This window comes from Glossina fuscipes, unplaced genomic scaffold, assembly GCF_014805625.2.
Source record: "Glossina fuscipes isolate IAEA_lab_2018 unplaced genomic scaffold, Yale_Gfus_2 26, whole genome shotgun sequence".
Taxonomy (NCBI): Eukaryota; Metazoa; Arthropoda; class Insecta; order Diptera; family Glossinidae; genus Glossina; species Glossina fuscipes.
This window is the reverse complement of record NW_023998421.1, coordinates 8,346,176-8,352,417: the sequence shown is the minus strand read 5'-3', so window position 1 is coordinate 8,352,417 and position 6,242 is coordinate 8,346,176. Positions and strand designations below refer to the sequence as shown.

The 6,242-nt window shown below is 33.6% G+C and overlaps 1 long non-coding RNA gene across 1 annotated transcript; it reads right to left on the bottom strand.

The window, feature by feature from the left end:
* Nucleotides 1-2,848: 2,848 nt before the first annotated feature.
* On the bottom strand, nucleotides 2,849-4,119 carry LOC119635511. The gene is made up of 4 exons (XR_005247064.1): nucleotides 3,792-4,119; nucleotides 3,471-3,600; nucleotides 3,140-3,395; nucleotides 2,849-3,053 (listed from the first exon to the last, which is right to left on the bottom strand). It is a non-coding gene; the product is annotated as an uncharacterized LOC119635511 (long non-coding RNA).
* Between the last annotated feature and the right edge of the window lie 2,123 nt (nucleotides 4,120-6,242).

The following is a 6,242-nucleotide window of genomic DNA, read 5'->3' as shown; positions in this document are numbered from 1 at the left end:
GAAAATAGGATAAAATCGAATGCCACGCCTATAAAAATTGTATAAAAAAAAAAAAGAAAAATTTACTTACTTCCCTCTTGGTTGGTTGACATTTTTTTTTAAATGAAATTTCTGCGCTCGTGCCCAGCGCTGCAAAAAAAGGGAATTCCATGATTCAATTATTGCTTTGGTGCTTTTATATTGGAACGTTGGATGTTCCCCTTTCGTCCATTTTTAAATGACTTAAAAACTGAGAAATGATTTCTAATTTTCGAGTATTATTTAAATGTTATCATTGGTTTAAAAAAATTAAATTTATGCAAAACAAAATTGAAATATTCAAATACGACTCTGTGCGTGCGAAAAATTTAGATAATGCAAATCCTCAAATTCGACTCTGTGCGTGCGAAAAATTTAGATAATGCAAATCCTAAAATGCGACTCTGTGCGAGCGAAAAATTTAGATAATTTAAATACCATTTGAGGTTAGAAAAAAATACATTTCCTAACTTCATTGTGAAATTCAATAAGAAGTATTTAAAAATTGTCTACAAATTTAATTTGCAAAGTGAAAAACGAATTGTGAAATCCAATAAGAAGTATATAAAAATTGTCTACAAATTTAATTTGCAAAGTGAAAAATTAAAAAACAAACGTCCATACACACTAAAAACACTACGGTAAGTCCATTTATAAAATTAATGGAAAAGTTCGTTGAAAAAATTCGGCTAATCGGACAACAAGCATGTCCGAAATAAAATCTACATATATATATATTTTGTATTTAAGAGATGAAATGGACTTGACTTTCATATGCAGCTTTTGGATAATACTTCTCTTAAAAAAGTATCCTTTCATGTATGAGCAGTATTTTCCATTTTCTTAACATATTTTTTTACATTTAGTAATATATTAATTTTCAGAGTACATTCAGAATATATTTTGGGACACACATTTTTTCACAATTCTTTTTTTCACTTAGTTTTGAATTTTTCTATACACATCAAAAATATGATTTCTAAGTTTATTTCGAAAAGAGAAGTCTTGTTGGGATTATCTACTAAACCATTAAAAATGTAAAACATATTTTCCAAAATTTCTATGCGATGTCCGCCAATTAAATGATAAAATGTAACTTGGCATATATTTGACGCAGCGCACCAACATTTCCTACAGTAGCTTACGCATAGTTGCTGTTGTTAATGTTGCTGTTGAGCAGATGTATACGTACTGGCTTCACGATTGCGTCGGCTCAGACGGCCATGTTTATATTTATTCACATAGCACAATATTTATGCATTTGCTTAGAAAGATTTATTTATTATTGCATTGAATGTTCATTTAAATGTTTCTCTCTCTCTTTTCTTTTTTTTTTTGTTTTGCTTTTAAATTATATATGTAGAGAAATTATATAATTGTCTGAATTTCAAAAATGATTCAATGCCTTCAGTACATTTATAATAAATATAGTTATTATTTATGTCGTTTATATTCTATAAATTATTATTGACAGCAATGGGTTAATAAATGCATCACATCCGATACATAATAATTGCCATTTCACGAATATAGAATAAAATTTCAAACATAAAATGTTTAATATCATCAAACTAAACTAAATTGTGCTTAGCAAAGGAAAGAGATCGCAATGGGCAGATTGTGGCCGCAATCTATTGCGTGTACATCCAATTGGTAGATGCTAGGCCTCTTACTTGATTAAGTACTCATTGTAAGTGCGCCAACGTAGACTCCAGCGCACTTGAGACCTAAACTCGGGTGTCCTGATTTGATAATCGCAATCGTTGTCTACTCGGCTACTTATTCGCTTGTTAGTGCGCTACTTCGGACGTCTACAGCATCCGGTCACGTTTTAAAAAGAAAAACCTTATAAAACTTCTCTTTCAGGCAATGGAAATGTGGGGGATGTACTCGCCTCGAATGACATTTCAGACAATGTAAACCATTTGATGAACGGAATTAGTCATTTTCATATACTTGCTGCCTTTGATTTTTTGCGTAGGGCCATCTAAGCTGTAGAAGCAAGAAAAAAAGTTTAAGAAGAATATCGACCGCAGCTGACCCCAGTTCCCAGTTTGCATTTATTCCTTTGAGAGAGTTGCATAATACTTATAGTGATAATTAATACCATGGCGCGCCGTTGCATAGTACATTTCACATTCAATGTAAATTTTTAAGCCTTATAAAGCATTATTGACCTCATATCGACAAATGAAAAGTTAGATGAGATAATTGATATAGAAACTTGAAATGAGCGCAATCGATTTTATTAAATTTATATCAAATTTAATAAAATTTTTTTCTGAATTTTACATTGACGGTATGCTTACAAGAGCGGATTCCTTGCTGCATCAATGTGCTATTTTGCAAACTTTTACAAAAAAAACTTTTATCATTTCACACTTTTACGTAAATAGGAAAAGAAAAAGAAATTAACTATAATTGCAACCGCACTTTTTCAGTCCATTTGTTACTGAAGTGGATGCATTTGTAAGCTCTAAAGTATAAGCTATGAACTATTAACAGTAAACATCAAGCAACTTTTCATTTGCGGCTTTTGGTTTAGCTCGAAAAAGCACCAAAAATATTTCAAAGCTATAGCTAGTGAACACTACTGCAGGCTCTTCGCATGAGTTATGAGAATCTGGAAAAATGTATGATATTTAGTGTATACAGAAAGGATAGAACTCAAGAAAACGGCTTCATTCGATTTTCACGAACCGCTTATGTCTAACCTGGATTTTGCTTAGCCGAGTACATAGATGAGAGTTGCGAACACAATATCATAGTAATTGAATAGGACTATCAAACGCCTATAGACGTTAAGAAAATTATGTTCGATCGCAAAATCTGCCTGAACATTGGATTTTGAGCCAGAGGCGAATAAAAATGGCAGATATGATTAAAGGAGCGTAATGGTTTATTATTTGTTTTTTTGGACTTGCATCCTTTTTTCCGCTAACATTCTTGTCCTGAGCGTTTGCGTTAACTTCATTTTTTTGAAGGCTTTTGGAATGTGTACTATTTTGAACGTGTGATGACCATTTTGATTAAATCTATCGAAATTTGAAATAAATATTAAAAAGTTTGAATATACGGATATTATTTTTTGCAATTTAGGAAAATATAAGCAATTGTTTACCAAATTAGCTTTTTGAGTGGGATTTTCTTTTTTAAACTCGTCGTTATTGATATCACCATCACCTTCAACAGAATTTTCTTGTTTTTCCGACAATAAACTTTCTCGATCGGTCATCATCGAAACCGATACTTTTAGTATTTCAAGCTAAATACAAATAAAAATCCGGACATTACTGGTTTCACATAGTTTTTGGTGACAATATCATGTCTATCCTTAAAAGACGATTTTTCTTCGCTCTCATTTCCATCCGTTGATACTGGAAAATATGGGAAAACGATTACAGTTTCAGGATATACAAATGACTTTAAAGATCGATTAACAATAAATGTACCCAAATCGCTATTTCGTCTCTGCTGAATTGTTGTTATTATAATGTTGAGATGCCAAATAATAAATATCGGACCACTTATTAGGTTGTAGACGTCCGCTACCAATGGGACGTTGCTTATAATAGCAGGATCCTTAAAGTAGTATAAAAGATATTTATCTGCTTTAAATAAATATAGAGAAACTAAATTTTGCGATATCATGTAATCGGAACTTCTCCATATCTTAAGACGTTTCAGGCGTGCTTCCAATTCAATCACGCAACAATCGATAATTATAGGCGAATGATTACCCCGTTTAACTTTGGTAGTGGTTATGTATTTACCTATAAGCAATAGACTACCACGAGAGTATTGTAAAAACGAAGCGTTCATCAAGGATTTGCATTTCTCCAAATGCTTCCCATCATTATCTGTGGACGATGTGCTCGTGACAGGCGATGGAACTGATTTGTAAGTGGTCAACGTATATGTGTTGCCTTTCGAATTATATGGAGTTTCCTTAAAAGGTTGTTGCGTATTTTCTGCTAGGTTCTCCTTGACAGACTCACATGCTCAACAGATTTCTCCAAATCACAGCTAACCAAGGTAAAAAGAAATGTTCTTCTACTACCAACTAACAAGATATGACCAAAAGATCGTTCCGTGTGATAATTACTTTATTACCACTATTTGGTAAGAACATATCACCTGTCTTTTTGTCGTTTTATTTATTAAAATGATTTAAATCAATTGACGTCAAGTCCAATGCAAATGGAGATCGCGAAAATGAACAAAAACAATGAAAATTGCCGTTAAGTAACGCTTTTTGTTTTTGTGATTTTTCATTAGTGTTGTTAAGCTACAAATGGGTTGCCACTCCTAAGATCGTAAAAATTTAATACAAAAAACGCTATAACGCTATATTTTGGCATTCGAAATTGATGTAAAAAAGCGGGTGTGGCAATTTTGTGAAGTTGCCTATAGAAACTGAATCTTTATATGTTAGAAAGTCTTAATTTTCAATATTTCTTGATGAAGATTCGTTCGTACATTAGTGTAAGATAATTAGACAAATAATTTCTAAATTTAAAGTAAATCTTTAGCTTTGAAAGGAACTTTTGCAGGTTGATGATAGCTGCAAATTGTTCCGTTTGAAGCAGAACTGTTTTGTAGAGGTTGATGAAAGCTCTACAAAATAGTTCGCAGTGAGAAAAAAAAAATAATAAAATTCAAAAAAATAATTAAAAAAATTAATAAAAAAACAAAAAAAAAAAAAAAAAGACGGAACAATCTTACAATCTTAGTTTATAGAGTTTTATTATTATTAATTTGAAACTTACATTTAAGCTTCTTTAAGATTTTAAATTTTTATTACTTTGTAGTATTGTGTTATTTTGTAAATATTGCAAATTTTTTTGGTCAATAAATCGAATTTAAAAAAAAAAATATTTTAAGACCTATAATAAATATTCGTTTCAATTCAGTGTAAGTCGTATCAGTTGAAGTTGTTTTGTCTCAGTTTCTCGCATCAAAAATCGTATATTTTTCTTTCACTTCTATCAAGTTGCAAAATTCTTAGTACTAGCGCCAAGATAATCACAGGATTTTTATATATGTAGTAGCTTGTCTCTGATAGTTTTTATATTCTACACAGATTAGGTACAAGGTATATTAAGTTTGTGCGGATGTGTACAAAACTCATAGGGACTTGAGATAGACTTACCTTTGATTTCATCGATCGATTTAGAGGATGAGTCGATCTCAAGGTTGTCTGCCCGCCTGCCTTTTTTTTTGAAATTTGGTGTAAGGCCTTTTTTTTCTTTTGCTTTTAATATCGACTCAGGGAATCTCGTTTATTCGTGTAATACTGTGACCGTCGAAATTAATGAGGCAAAAAATAACAGCTGCAGCCTAGTATATTCTATCTTAGCTTTAACAATTTCATTAAAAATAAAATGCCTTTTCCATTATTATTGGAGCGAATGTATTTTATATCGATTTCTCCCTTGATTGTCAATGAATAATAAATATTAAACTGTTAATATATCTATTCAGATATTATGCTCACCGACATGCACGATCTCCTTAGCAAACTCCTCCACGAGCATCCGGAGGTGTGGCGTTCTTGCCGGACATCAAAGAACGGAATCTACGATGAATTGGCGCGCAGATTTAACGAAAAATCAAACCGCAGAGTAACTGTCACGTGGCTTGCAAAGACCCTAGACCGAATCAGAAGAACGATAAAAAAAATTGAGGAAGGGTCGTCCTGTACCACTACCACTCTTACCGCATATGCGTGGTATGCTGAAGAGCTGGGATATAAGAAGGCAGCTGCAACCATGAGGAGACTGACAGCAAGGGCAAAGGCTTCTGAAGAAGATATACTTCTGGCGAAGGAAAAATGTCGTGGATTCCAAGATGGCGAAAAGCGTCTCGAAACATCCACCATAGATGCGGTTCTAGCCGAACTAACGCGTACGCGGCGCGAAACGCAGTTTGGATCTGTTCCTAAAGCTTATTCGATTGCGTCATCGCCAGGATCGACGGAGCGATCCACTCCAAGCGAGATGTTGATGCCCCGGGAATCAAAGAATGAAACATATGCCTCGATTCTCCTACACAACTTCCTGAAGGACTCCAGAAAAAAAGCTGCTGAGGCTGCAAGTCGCCGGCAATCGCATGGCCCGAAACGCGTCTGAATGACCGAAGAGGACGACTTTGCATCGGCCCAGGACGACTTCGTATCGGTCTATGCCGAGAGCTATGATGGTCCGTCTACGTCCGCCCAGGCT